This window comes from Nannobrachium achirus (assembly GCF_963921795.1).
Source record: "Nannobrachium achirus genome assembly, chromosome: 6".
Classification (NCBI taxonomy): domain Eukaryota; kingdom Metazoa; phylum Chordata; class Actinopteri; order Myctophiformes; family Myctophidae; genus Nannobrachium; species Nannobrachium achirus.
In genome coordinates, this window is record NC_137815.1 from 26,141,863 (window position 1) to 26,157,689 (window position 15,827).

A 15,827-nucleotide genomic window follows, 5' to 3' on the forward strand; every position below is an offset into this window, starting at 1 on the left:
TGTGTGTGTGTGTGTGTGTGTGTGTGTGTGTGTGTGTGTGTGTGTGTGTGTGTGTGTGTGTGCGTGCGTGCGTGCGTGCGTCTATTAGTATCATTTGTTTGAAGTGCATCCTTTGTTGTGGTTTTACAGGCAAACAACAGGAAAATCATGCACGCACACACACACACACACACACACACACACACACACACACACACAGTCATAGCTCCTTCCTCTCCCACAGACACGAGCCTACGGCTGTCTGCATATCCTGTGAGTTGTTGTTGTTATAGTTGCCACGGCAACCGGTCATGAGTGGTCCACGAAAAAGGAAACCGTCGAATCGGCTGTTTAGATCTGTGGTTCTCAAGGTGGGGTCCATGGACCCCCCAGGAGGACCTTCACGAGGGCTCCAGTTTTTGAGGATGAATCACTGGTTTAGAACAAAAACAAAGGAATAAAAATGAGTAATACTGTTACTAGTACTAGTAAATATGACTTTCTCAGGTTCTCAGTGGACCCAAAGCGCTATTCCAGTGGTTCTTGAATTTTTCAGGCCGTGACCAACAAAAATAATCATATTTTAACTGGGGACCTCCCCACCCTGACCAGCATTAAGAGTCGAGGCATTACATTTTGTAGAACACGGTTATATTGTGAAAATAGCAGATCTACATGTGAGCAAATATTTAATTTGTAATTTTAGAGCTATTAAAAAGTCCTCAAAATGTCACCTTAGAAACATGCAGATACTGTTGAGTGAGAAAACAACGTTGCACATTAAGTTAATCATCTGGGGACCCCCCAAAAATGTTACATCATCGAGTTCATCAAAGGTCACGATGCTACAGACGAGACAGGGAGACCCTCTCTATCTGTCTCTGTGTGTCTGTCTGTCTGCCTGTCTGTCCACTCTTTTAATCTAATCACATATAATGTCATTTGTACAAGTCTAAACTCAATTGGGTCTAAAGTGAACACGGAGTGACATGACCCTGTGACCTCACTCGCAGCCTGGTAAACAAACACATGAGCTGCATGTAGGTCACCATGACAGAGCACTGCCGTGTCATGTACTGTACATCAAACGCAGCAGTGGTTCTCAAACTAGGGTCCTTGATGGTCGGGGGATATCTTCAGAAATAGTGTCATATCTTGGAATAAATTCCTTACCAAAAAAATCCTTCACCAATGTGTTTGTAAAGGTGTCTAATAACATATCTCACAAAGACTGAAATTCAGTTCCCCTAGCCTAGGAGAATCCGTGACAGCTGCTGAAAGTTGGGTTCCCATTAAATTAACTATACAGGATAAAACACACCAAAATAAATATGCTTTAAGTAGCATGTGAGGGGACAAACTAGGGTTTTTTCATGATTCTGAATCCATTGCAACCATTTGTTTTGCACAAAAAACATTCTTTGGGGTAAAGGCGGCTCCCCCGAAACTTTGAAAAGTGATGACTCATCGCTAAACCATATTTTTGTGGGGGCCGTTTTTAGCCCAAGGAAATGCTTGCAATGGATTCAGAATCATGAAAAACCCCTAGTTTGACCCCTCACATGCTACTTAAAGCATATGTATTTTGGTGTGTTTTATCCTGTATAGTTAATTTAATGGGACTCCAACTTTCATCGGCTGTAACGGATTCTCCTAGGGAAACTGAATTTCAGTCTTTGTGGGATGTGTTACTAGACACCATTACAAACACATTGGTGAAGAAATGTTTTGGTAAGGAATTTATTCCAGGACTTTTTAAGATATCCCCCGACTATGAGGAGTTACAGGACTGTAAACCTGAGCGTTTACAAATGGACCTAAATGGACTCCATTTGTACACTCTCAGAGTTGGGATCTTATACTAGAGATTGCGGTACCAGAGATAGAAATTAGGGTAAGACTTTATATTAAAGTCGGATCTATCCACAACTTTCCAACATCCCATCGTGCATTGCACGGAGTTGCACGGAGCTTCCGGCGCCACAGCCGAGTGTGATCTACAAGCTCACAACGGTTGCATTTGCGACGCGACGTGAGCTTGTATGTCTGCTGTTAACCGGAAGTGTGTTGCAAAAAAATCTCCAGTAAATTCCCGCGGAAAGAAGTGGGTATAATGCACTTCATAACTTTATAACGTGCAGTTCTGCTGAGCTTATAAATCATTATGACCAGCGTTATAATACGTTATAAATGTTTAGTTGTCATAAATGAATATAAACATTTATAACGAGTGTTAAGATGCCTTGTATGCACATTATGAATGTGATTATAATACATAGACCCAACCACTTTGAGAAAAGTGTTACTGGAAACTAGGGTATTATATGGGGGCCCGTGGTCTAATGCATACCAAACTGGGGGTCTTTGAAATCCAAAGGTTTGAAAAAAAAGGAAACACACACACACACACACAGACAGATATATCACACACACACACACACACACACACACACACACACACACACACACACACACACACACACACACACACACACACACACACACACACACACACACACACACACAGATATATATTAGATTTGTGTTGTCAAAATGTAGGGGAAAATAATAATTCCAGATTATTTTGGTACACTCTCTGAGTTGGGGGGGCGGGGTGTCCGTGGCCTAATACAGGGGTCTTCAACAGTGGGTCCTCAGAGTTACTGCAGGGGGTCCTCCAAATCTTTGTGCGATAAGAACTTTATTTTATTTTTTCTACACTAACCTCTTTAACCCTAGTATCCCTATTCTGTTTGGAACATTTGCCAAGAATAGCCAATCTACATGCTCACAACGCCTCGCAGCGCGAGCCGTTGTGAGCTTGTAGATCTGCTATTCTTGGCAAAGACGTTTGGTGTAGACTAGAGGGAAAAGAAGAGCAGACTAAGTATTGACAGTTCAAGTGGTTCAATGTCTAAAAATCAAACCTCGGTTCGAATTGAAGCGGTGGACAGATAAAACTTCTTTTCTGAATGTATTTGGAGAGCTGGTATGACAGTTGGTATAATAGGTTTAAAAAATAAAATAGATTAAAACACATACATTAAAATAAGAATTTGTAATTAAATAAATAAATATAAAGTGTTTAAATAAGACAGATAAACCCTGAAGGCCAAATTTCCACCGCTTCAAAAACACACATTAGTCCAACAACCTACACTTATGACAGTTCTGTCAAACAAGTCTACGCTGTCTAAGAAATCCATGAACCTTTTTAATCTGCAACACAGTTTTATACAATACATCGCGGGGGGTCCCTGCTTTATCCCTCTCTCAGCGAGGGGGTCCTTGGCCTGAAAACGTTGAAGACCCTGGCCTAATACATTAGTCTGGGGGGTGGGGGGTCCCAGAAATAAAAATTAAAAAAAAGGTTTGAGAACTGCTGGACCTTTGGCCTTTCAGGATATGAGCCTGAGCTGAGCTCAATGCGTTCCCTCTGGCTGTTCACTGCACTGCTCTTCTGTCGTTGTTGTCGGGTAGAAACCTTGTATGTCCAAAACCTGCCATTTCTCATTGTTTTAACCATCAAATACCTGGAATGTGTCCGAGTCGCGGTAGATTTAACCACTTTAACCATTATTTTGTGCTTTAACTATTGAAATTAGCAGATATACAAGCTCACAGCGCGGCACCGAGTGCCGCGCTGTGAGCTTGTAGATCTGCTATTTTTTTTTAATCGTGAAAATGTGTGCAAGTCTTTGACTATCTTTGCCCCGATCTTTGACCAGACTTCTAAATTATTTCCTCTAAATCAGTGGTTCTCAAACTTTTTCATGTCAAGGACCCCCAAAATGAAATTTATTTGGGCGCAGACCTAGTCTAGTTCCAGACCCTGAATCGCTAGCCACACCCCTTTAAATGTTTTGTTTTGGCGATTCAGGGGTCTAGAAGTGCTCTCATTGAAGAGTCCTCCCTCGGTTGAAAATCCGTACGGCGAATCAGCGTCGTGAATCAGTGTCTTGTGATCAGCGTGGGTGGGGGTTTCCCAGAACTCATGTGTGTTTCCAAGTAAACAAGCGCCGCCGCCGTACCGTATCGCGCATCGCGATAAAATGCGGTAAATTGCGGTAAAATGCGATCGTATCGATCTCGCTATGAAACACCAGTAGCAGGCATGTTATGTTGTGTTTGATTACTAGTTCGTAGTGCTCCTATTCTGACTGTTTCTTTGGTTAGCAAGTAGCACTAGCAAGCAACAGGCTAGCCACTAGCCAGCCACACTATGTCATGTGTTGGTCGGTGAACCAATCGCTGAAGACTGCCTCTTTTTGGCAACGCCCATCCCTGCAATCGCCTTGGGGGAAAGCACTTTCAGACTGAATAATGAAGTGAAACGAAACGTCAATTCAGGCTGAGTGTCAGGCTAGCGCAGACCCCCATCTCAAAATATGTTGTTCCAGTTACCCCCCAGAAGCAGAGATTTGAGTTACAAAAGTCTGCTTTGAAAAATACATATTGAAGAATGTGCACACATTTTCACGATTTTTCAAAAATAGCAGATCTACAAGCTTACAGTGCGGCACAGAGTGCTGCACTGTAGATCTGCTATTTTTGAAAAATCGTGAAAATGAGCTTGTAGATCTGCTATTTTTCAATAGTTAAAGCATTGAATAATTCTAGGCCTAAATGGGTGAAAAACGATTTAAACTAGTGAAAATATGCGCACAATGCAGCGTTGCGTGTTTGAAGATCTGCTATTTCACTACTTTTGAGCGAACCTGTTCTGATGAAGTACGATGGAAGTATTGTAAGGCTTTCATTTATCCCAAAAAAGAAAACATAGAAGTTTGAAACTTGGAGATACGAGGTTACTTTCTGCCTGACAGCTATGTAATGAAGGCTTGTTGTAATGAGCCTATTTATCTGACATCACTGTTTACCTGGCTTCTGTAATGTTACATAACCGGCTTACACACACACACACACACACACACACACACACACACACACACACACACACACACACACACACACACACACACACACACACACACACACACACACACACACACACACACACACACACACACACACACACACACACACACACACACACACACACACACAGTATGCCAACAAATACAACGATGGATATACAGGCAAGCTTACACAACGAGATACCCATAGCAACTGACACACATGGAAATATTCACACGCAGCGGGTGTGTGTGTGTGTGTGTGTGTGTGTGTGCGCGCGTGTGTGTGTGCGCGTGTGTGAGAGGGAGAGGGTTCTTAAGTTCCCACATGAACAGTAAGATGAGAAGCTAGGCATCGCTGTGGCAACCAACTATGGAATCCTCACATGCACACACCTACCAGACCGGTTCACTCACACATGAGCGCGCGCACACACACACACACACACACACACACACACACACACACACACACACACACACAGGATCAAAGCAGAAAACATTAAGCGTTTCTACATGTGCTTCTGATGTGCTGTCAACAGTACCTGCACTGTGCTTTGTGTGTGTGTGTGTGTGTGTGTGTGTGTGTGTGTGTGTGTGTGTGTGTGTGTGTGTGTGTGTGTGTGTGGACTCGCGTACGTGACAGCTGGCTTTCAGATAGAGCAATCTGTGCCTCTCCACGATGCACACTCATGCTCGTGCGCGCACACACACACACACACACACACACACACACACACACACACACACACACACACACACACACACACACACACACACACACACACACACACACACACACACACACACACACACACACACACACACACACACACACACACACACACACACACAGGTGATAAGGGCCAGAGGAGAGCGTAAAAAACAGATGGAGAGAAATAAGGAATGAAAGAGAGGAAAGGGAGTGAGAGGAAGAGAGAGAGAGAGAGAGAGAGAGAGAGAGAGAGAGAGAGAGAGAGAGACAGACAGACAGACATAAAAAGAGACTTTTTGTGACACTCTGGTATGACAAAGTAATAATTTTCGAAAAGTCGAAAGAACAAAAAAAGTAAAAATTATGAAGGTTTTACACCAATAGTTTTCAAACCCCAAATTGATAACAATGTATTTGGCCGCAGACGCCCATCTGAAAATGGTTTGTGCAAGGATCCCGCAGAAGAGAAGAGTTGTGTAAAAAGAATATATATTATTCAACACTGTATATTATGTTCAAGCTGCGATCACTTTTTTTCCCCAGTAGCATTTATTTAGGTAGGCCTAACTGTGCGGGGCAAAAAAAGGAAGTGGTGGAAATGACGTGACCGCCACTTTATTTTCTACCGTTTTTCAGAGCTTCTGAATTAAAGTTTGGCAGCAGCGTTTGGAAACTGTGGAAGCCGACAGATCTGTCCCAAGATACTAGACAGAGAGAGAGAAACATACAGGGAAGACTTCTGTCCTAAGATACTAGACAGAGAGAGAGACACATGCAGGGAAGGCTTCTGTCCCAAGATACTAGACAGAGAGAGAGAGAGACACATGCAGGGAAGGCTTCTGTCCCAAGATACTAGACAGAGAGAGAGACACATGCAGGGAAGGCTTCTGTCCCAAGATACTAGACAGAGAGAGAGAGACACATGCAGGGAAGGCTTCTGTCCCAAGATACTAGACAGAGAGAGAGACACATGCAGGGAAGACAGTGAGACAGACAGACAGGCAGGGGTGTCGCACCAAATTCTGGGCCCTGGCTACTAGGCCTGGGATTTTTGAATGCTTTAACCAGTGAAAAATAGCAGATCTACAAGCTCACAGCGCGGCACCGAGTGCCGCGCTGCAAGCTTGTAGATCTGCTATTTTTGAAAAAGTCGTGAAAATGTGTGCAAATCTTTGAATATATGTATTTTCAAAGCGAACGTCTGTAACTCAAATTTTGCTTCTGGGTGGTCCCTGGAACTAAATATTTTGAGATGGGGGTCCGTGTCCAAATACATATCATTTTTTGGAAAGGTCTGAGAACCACTGACAGTAGTCTCTCAAGAACAGACTAACTGAGCTACCAGTTAAGTGATAAGGACTTTTTCTTTGACGATGGCTGGCCAGATTGCTGACATAGAAACTTAGGTTTTTCAAAAAATTCTAATTTTCACAATTTAAAAAAAAAAAAGCAGATCTACAAGCTCGCAAGCTCACTGCAAGCTTGTACATCTGCTATTTTTCAATAGTTTATCCATTCAGAACGGGTACACATTATTGTGTATCATTATTTTATGCTTTGACTATTGAAAAATAGCAGATATACACGCTCACAGTTGCGAGCTTGTAGATCTGCTTTTTTTGAAAAATTGTGAAAATTAGAATTTTGACCCGATTCTATAAGTGTCTTTTGAATCCTTCTAAGTTTTTTTTTGAAAAACCTATGTTTCTATGTCAGCAATCTGGCCAGCCATCGTCAAAGAAAGGGTCCTTTTCACTTAACTGGAGCTCAGTTAGTCTGTTCTTGAGAGACTACCGTCAGTGGTTCTCAAACCTTTTCATGTGAAGGACTCCAAAAAATGTATTGTATTTGGACACGGACCCCCATCTCAAAATATTTAGTTCCAGGGACCACCCAGAAGCAAAATTTGAGTTACAGACGTTCGCTTTGAAAATACATATACCTGTATTCAAAATAGAATTGTGAAAATGTGTGCAAGTCTTTGAATATCTTTGACCCGATCGTTGACCCGAATTCTAAATTCTTTCCTCTAAATCAGTGGCTCTCAAACTTTCACGTCAAGGACCCCCAAAATGACATTTATTTGGGCGCAGACCCAAAGTTTGAAACTTGGAGATACGAGGTTACTTTCTGCCTGACAGCTATGAAATGAAGGCTTGTTGTAATGAGCCTATTTATCTGACATCACTGTTTACCTGGCTTCAGTAATGTTACATAACCGGCACACACACACACACACACACACACACACACACACACACACACACACACACACACACACACACACACACACACACACACACACACACACACACACACACACACACACACACACACACACACACACACACACACACACACACACACAGTATGCCAACAAATACAACGATGGATATACAGGCAAGCTTACACAACAAGATACCCATTGCAACTGACACAGACACACACACATGGAAATATAATGTGTACCCGTTCTGAATGGATAAACTATTGAAAAATAGCAGATATACGCACTGCAAGCTTGTACATCTGTTATTTTTGAAAAATCGTGAACATTTGTGCAAGTCTTTGAATATTTTAAATCCTCCAAGTTTCAATGTCAGTGGTGCTCAAACTCGGTTTCGCGCTGGGAGCTTGTATATCTGCTATTTTTCAATAGCTAAAGTATAAAACAATTAAGGCCCCTCCACCTTGGGCCCTAGTAACTCTGTCCCACTTTCCCCCCACTTGTGACGCCCCTGGTCCCGAGATACTAGACAGAGAGAGAGACACATGCAGGGAAGACAGACAGGGCTAGAGAGAGACAGAGAGAGACAGACAGACAGACACACAAGCAGTGGGGTAATGTAACTACTAAGCACTTTACCTAAGTACTCTATTTAAGTACACTTTTAAGGTATTTGTACTTTACTTGAGTATTCCCACTTTACTTTTTTTTTTTTTTTACTTCTACTCCACTACATCTGAGAGGCAAATATTGTACTTTTACTCCACTACATTTATTTGATTCCTTTAGTTACTAGCTAGTAGCTACTTTGTAAATTCGATTAATATTACAAAACACACATTAACCACTTCACCTCTGTATACATTTCGGTCATTCGAAAATAGCCGATCTACACGCTCACAATGCGTCGTGGTGCAACGCATTGTGATCTTGTAGATCTGCCATTTTCAAAACGATTTGTATACATTTGACATCTTCAAATGGGACATTCTGCATAACGAGTACGTTCTTCTTTTGGTACTCTAAGTACATTTTGATGCAAATAATCACTAGTACCTTTACTCAAGTAGGGTTTGAATTACGGACTTTGACTTGTAACAGGGTAATTCTACATTGCAGTATTGATACTTTTACTTAAGTAACAAATGCGAGAACACTTTCCACCACTGACAGTGAGAGAGACAGACAGACAGACAGGGCTAGAGAGAGACAGAGAGATAGAGAGAGAAAGAGAAAGAGAGAGACAAAGAGATAGAGAGAGAAAGAGAGAGGGAGATATAGAGAGAGAAAGAGAGAGAGACAGAGAGATAGAGAAAGAGAGAGAGACAGAGATAGAGAGAAAGAGAGAGACAGAGAGATAGAGAAAGAGATAGACAGAGAGATAGAGAAAGAGACAGAGAGATAAAGAGAGAGATAGAGAGAGACAGAGAGATAGAGAGACAGAGAGAGAGAGAGAGAGAGACAGAGAGATAGAGAGAGACAGAGAGAGACAGAGAGAGAAAGACAGCTGTCAGACTACACAGGTGCATTGGAGACACACACACACACACACACACACACACACACACACACACACACACACACACACACACACACACACACACACACACACACACACACACACACACACACACACACACACACACACACACACACACACACACACACACACACACACACACACACACACACACACACACACACACACACAGCAGTGAGGAATGTGCTTGGTCAACATGCGTGTGTTTTTAAGGCCTAGTCAGAGCAACACAGTGCTAACAGTTAGCAGATGGAAGCAGGCTGGAGTCAAACCAGGCCAAGGCACCGAGGCAAGGCACCGAGGCAAGGCAGCGCAGCGCAGGTCAACAATGAACTGAAAACTCTGTCAATACTAGCACTCTCACACCCTTTGCCGTTGTACGTCACATAACTGCACAGACTACACATCATGTAAATACAGTTACTGTTAAGTGTCTCCGCTAGGCCAAAGGCGTGGCCTAGACTACGTTTTTCCCCTGTCCGTCCCACTGTCCTTCCGTCCCACTGTCCTTCCGTCCGTGTGAGTGTGCATGCACGTCTGTGAACAGCTAATCTCCGGCACCATTGGATTGACGTGAAACTGTGGACACACACTCCTTGGATGCCAATTAATCAGAACCTATGCCCGAAAAATCGTGAAAGTCTTTGAATATCTTTGACCCGATCATTGACCCGGCTTCTAAATCCTTCCTCTAAATCAGTGGTTCTCAAACTTTGTCATGTCAAAATTACAGGTATTTGGCCGCGGACCCCCCATCTCAAAATATGTTGTTCCAGGGACCACCCAGAAGCAGAGATTTGAGTTACAAAAGTTTCCTTTGAAAAATATATATTGAAGAATTTGCACACATTTTCACGATTTTTCAAAAATAGCAGATCTACAAGCTCGCAGCGCGGCACTCGGTGCCGCGCTGTGAGCTAGTATATCTGCTATTTTTCAATAGTTAAAGCAGTCAATAATTCTAGGCCTAAATGGGTTAATCGCATAGAAATATTTGAGAGGACATTTTCTTTCAATGAAAACTCATTTTGGCCTACGAGTGAATCAATGAGCAAAGCAAAGCGGTCTGATCGGCTTCTTCTCCCGTTGCGTGCAGCCGTGCACTGGGGTTTGTTGTCTGTTGTTGGTTGGTATGCCTGAAACCCCTCGGTTCCGTTGTGCGATTATTATTATTTATTTTAATCACATACATTTTCGGTAATTAATTCATCTAAATGAATCAGTTAAAGTCCCAGCCCTACTACTCTATAGTCAACATGTGATCAAGAGGGATCTGTCTGATATTCGCGTCTGATTGCCGTGAAACTTTGCACGCACATTCCCACATTGGCCTGCTATAGCGCCACCAGGAGGCCACAATAACATACCTGACCTGTCACCTGGCAGAGACCTGTGCATGAATTAGTATATGGGTCTTATGTAATTATTACAGAATTGTGTGTGTGTGTGTGTGTGTGTGTGTGTGTGTGTGTGTGTGTGTGTGTGTGTGTGTGTGTGTGTGTGTGTGTGTGTGTGTGTGTGTGTGCATGTCATGTCATGTCAGTAAAGCCAGACTGAAATGAAGAAAGCACCAAGAGAGAAACTGAGAGGCAGAGGAGGAAAAAAACACAAAAGTCACATGTAGAAACACTGTGGCTCTTTGTAGCCCCAGGACACACACACACAGTGTGTGTGTGTGTGTGTGTGTGTGTGTGTGTGTGTGTGTGTGTGTGTGTGTGTGTGTGTGGTAGAGCAAGTTTGTTGCTAACTGCTTCTGAAGGAGGGATAGGCCACACACACACACACACACACACACACACACACACACACACACACACACACACACACACACACACACACACACGCTGGTAGGGCCAGCTTAACCGTTAGAGGTGCGTTGAGCAAAGTAAGCTCTCCTGGAATTTTCATTCAAGAAGTGTGTGTGTGCGTGTGTGAGTGAGTGTCTGTCTGACTGTGTGCTTGTAAAGCCCTTTAAAATGATGTTACGGTATGCAACACAATTGGGGTTGCACCCAACATCTATCTATTTATAAATTACAGTGATTTCTGGTTGTGGATCTGTCTGTCTGTCACATATCTGGGGAACAACCTGTGTTGAAACGGTGAAAAGTGACCTCATCTGTCTTGGACATACATGGATTATGTTAGTGTGGTTGGATACAATCCCTTGTATGCCCATATATGGAGATCCCTAACAGAATCCCTTTTATGTCCATATATGGAGATCCTTGCTCTGTGTATCTGACATCACTGTGATGTCACCTGTTTATGCCCATATATGGAGATCCCTGCTCTCAGTATCTGACATCACTGTGATGTCACAGTGATGTGTCAGGGGAACCACAGCCTCAGGTGTTTCCCCTACGGTCGCAACCACTGTGTCCATTTTGTGCCCTCGTATGGCTATCTCTGTATCTGTCTGCATGACAACCTTTTATGCCCATATATGGAACTCTCTGCATCAGTCTCCAGCCGGCCTTGTGGTTGGAGTGTTAGCCCTGAGACTGGGAGGTCGGGGTCATACCAAAGACACAGCAGTGCCTCGCTGCTCGGCACTCAAGGGTTGGATTGAGGGTCCCTGCAACATAACAGCGTCATGTACTGGGGCTGTACTGCTTGTAAAGTACATCTAGCTGCCTCACGCTGCAGAAACAGGAGATACTGGCTCCTGCCCTATGGGCCTTGTGGCTCTGCAAGTAGGGCTGTAGGGCTCTCACAACTATTACATAATACTCGTCTAATCGCAATTATCTGCCATAATCGCGATTATGTTTCATAAACGTCAATCGTTTCCATGTTGAAAAATGTTCATATATTTAAAAAGAAAAGTAAAAAATAGTGGAAATAGCAGATCTATGTGAGCTTGTAGATCGGCTATTTCCACTATCAATGTTCTTTTTTAAGTATAAAGTTGTCAGTAATTTCTTTGTATATTTAGGTTGTGTCAACTTGTGCGCAACTTAAAAAGTTGCACACAAGTGCAACAAGTGCAACTTAAAAGCCTAAAAGCCAAACAGAAATGTAATTGTCAACGACAATTAAATCGTTGATCGCAATTAATTGAGTGATAATTAATCGTCATGTAAAATGTCATAATCGTGACAAACCTATCTGCAAGGCTTACTCTATCTGTCTGTCCATGTCCCCTATGATATGATTGATTAACTATTCAATGACACAAGGCTGCCAGGATGTCCCTGACATTTGCCTTGTGTTTTCTAAACAGCTGAAGCTGTATCTTAGATGAGATTTCCCAGTAACGCCAGACATACAGTACTCCACTATCTTCTAACTGCTCTCTCCCTGACTCTAGAGAGATCTGACTGTCTATGTGTTGTACTCTCGCATATCATATTAAACCAGGTTTATTATTGATTATTGATATGAAGTTATGAACTCTTTTACAGCCAAAGCTAGGCTAATCATATTGTCTGTTCCCTGCCATCAAAATCCCTTACAGTACATTTGAGATTTATAGAATAATATCCATCCATTATTTCCATCCGCGGTGTTGTTTAACAGACGCCCGCAAGTCTTATAGTGTCGTGAAAAGAAATCTGACGGCCACGAATCTCCAGTGCAAAGATAGTCAGTGGAATGTGGCTTGCTTTCACCCAAAATCAACACAAAGCAGAGAAAAGTAGATCCAGGGCCTCGATAGGGCATTCACGAATAGTGATTTTTAGTATTCTAATTATTCGACCTCAAAGTATTCGAATAGTCGAATAATCGGCAGGACTGGCCAAACTGTCAAATACTAAGTAAGCAAGAGGCAAACATTGTGAAAATAGCCGATACATGCTCACAACGCCTCGCAACACTCGCGTTGCGAGGCGTTGTGAGCATGTAGATCTGCTATTTTCACAATATTTATCTGTGGAACCGAGTCACATTAATACCTACAATGCCAAGTGCTTGTCAGGGTGGGGGTCCCCAGTTCAAATATGTTTATTTTGGGGGTCACGGCCCAAAAAGGTTTGAGAAGCCCTGGTATAGAGTATTAACAAATTCATCCACCAGGGGCATTGACAACTCATTTTTATGACTTCCTATCTAGCCAAGCTTTATAAACTATATATTTTTTAAAGAGGAAACAATAATACAAAAAAAAAATATATATATATATAAGCGAATATTCGACTTCGGTGAACAACGTTGAATAATGACTTTAATATTCAAATATTTGGTGAATGCCCTAGGCCTCAAAAACTAACGGAAATCAATCCGCATGTGTGTTTGTGTGGCACATGACTTCAGCAGACACCCGCCCCCTCACCCCCTGTGGTTCCAGGCACCAAATCGGGATTTGACGAGCGCTCGCACTGGCAGTGAGCGGCACGTGACGAGTGCTCGTCATAGGCAGTGAAATAGTTCAAGTATATTGTCCTACTGCAGTGATGTTGCTAGGCTTTCAATGTAACGTAAATAGTTCAAGTGTATAGTCCTACTGCAGTGATGTTGCTAGGTTTTCAATGTAATGTAAAGGTGGCCATTCAAATGGGTCCCAGAATGATGTTATGGGTCCCGCGACGACACACACTTTATGTATCAACGGCGAAAACATCAAAAAGGACTTTAGTTTAAACAAATAGTGGCAAATAGCTACTTGTATGTAGTTAATAAAGGACAGAACCATGGATTTACAAGACAATCTCAATCTTCTCATCAATAATGCCAGAACGCACAGCTGTGGAGACTCCACAACATGCAGCTCAGCTGGTGCAGTGAAATGATTAATAGCAGGAAGGATAATGTTGTACAGTATGCATCCTGGGGATGCAGGGATGCTTAGTTTAATGAGTCCTTTATTAAAAAAATCACACTCGTGTGAACTGAGCGGTGGAGGCTGTGTGTGTGCGTGTGCGTGCGTGCGTGCGTGCGCGTGTGTGTGTGTGTGTGTGTGTGTGAACTGTGAATGTGAGTCTGAACAACAGCGCCCCTCCCTTAACATGTGTGGTCAGAAAAGGTTACTGCAGGCTACAGACACGCATACCCACACACACGGCCACGTATAGGAGCGTTGTGACCACCGCTCAAATATGGGACAGGGACTCAGGATGCAGGGCTAGTAGCATCACTGACTACTTTACAGTAACTTCGCCTTTATTTTATCACAATGTAGTGCACCACTGTGTGTCATTGTCAATGGTTCAAATGAGAGACAGACAGACAGACGGAGAGAGACAGAGACACTGAGGGCGGCTTGCACCAACACGGTTTAAGCCTTAAACTGGTTTAAATCAAGGTTTATCTTTTAATCAGCTTGCACCAAACCTTAAACCTAGTTTTCATTAATCAGGTTTAGTTTTAAACCATCCTTTTAATCTTGGTTTTACTTTTCATTCTAAACCTGGATTAATGTTAATCCTCTTGCACCACTACTTTAAACTTTGATTTAAACATCAATAAGGGATTCATTTTAAACTTGCTGTAGAGGTGGTTTAAATGCAAACATGCCATTGACATGAATGGGGGTCCCCCTCCTGTGAGGGAAGCCTCAAAGCAAGCCCTACAGGCTTGCAACTGCAAGCTGAAGCTGCGGACAGCGTTTCACAGTTGAAAAAAAAGAAATCTCATCATATTGTTGTCTTCAATACATCCTTGTACATCGGCTATTTTAAAATAGCGAACACTTCAATATTTACAGGGACATAATACAGTCAGTTGTCATGGAAGTGGACTTCCCAACCAATATGCAGACGTTTTAATTTTCGAAATCGCTTCATAATTGACAAAACTAACAAACTGTGGTGTATTTATTTGCTTCCTAGTTCCTAGATAGCCGCGCATCGCCGCGCCGCACCGCGCTGTAGCGAGCGTCACCGTAGTATGACGGGAGCGTTATAAAATTAAATATTTTTTGGCTACAGGCGCTCTTCTTAACATAGAAGGTGATAGGCCTGCCCACATTCTCCCCAAAGTAAATATAAAAGTAACGTTAATGATATTAGGCTAAAGAGAATAGTTTATTCTAGTGTGTTTACATCGCAAATCCAAGATGGAGGACATTTAAACCATGAATTAATCGCAGGTTATAGTTTTAATCACAGGTTAAGGGTATAATCACAGATTTGTAAAGCAATGCTTAAATTTAAGTGGTGCAACACACCTCGATTTAAAATAAATCATAGATCAACAAAACCATGATTAACCCTAAACTAAGATTTATTTAATCCCTCTTGGTGCAAACCGCCCTGTGAAAGACAGAAAAACTTGAAAAAACGTACACTCGAAACAATACACAGCCAATTAGAGAGAGTGATAGCTAGCCGTCACTGTACACAGGTGCATTCAACATATACACAAATATGAATGCACAGGCCCACAAGACACACGCAAGTTCATCTATTTGTCTTTGTCAAAACAATGTCATGGGCCGGACCTGTGTGCGTGTGCGCATGCGCGTGTGTGTGTGTGTGTGTGTGTGTGTGTGTGTGTGTGTGTGTGTGT

The 15,827-nt window shown here is 42.6% G+C and overlaps 1 protein-coding gene across 1 annotated transcript in view; it reads right to left on the reverse strand.

Moving 5' to 3' along the window:
- The window catches only part of mtss1 (MTSS I-BAR domain containing 1), a 104,423-nt gene that overhangs the window by 37,176 nt on the left and 51,420 nt on the right, over nt 1–15,827 (reverse strand).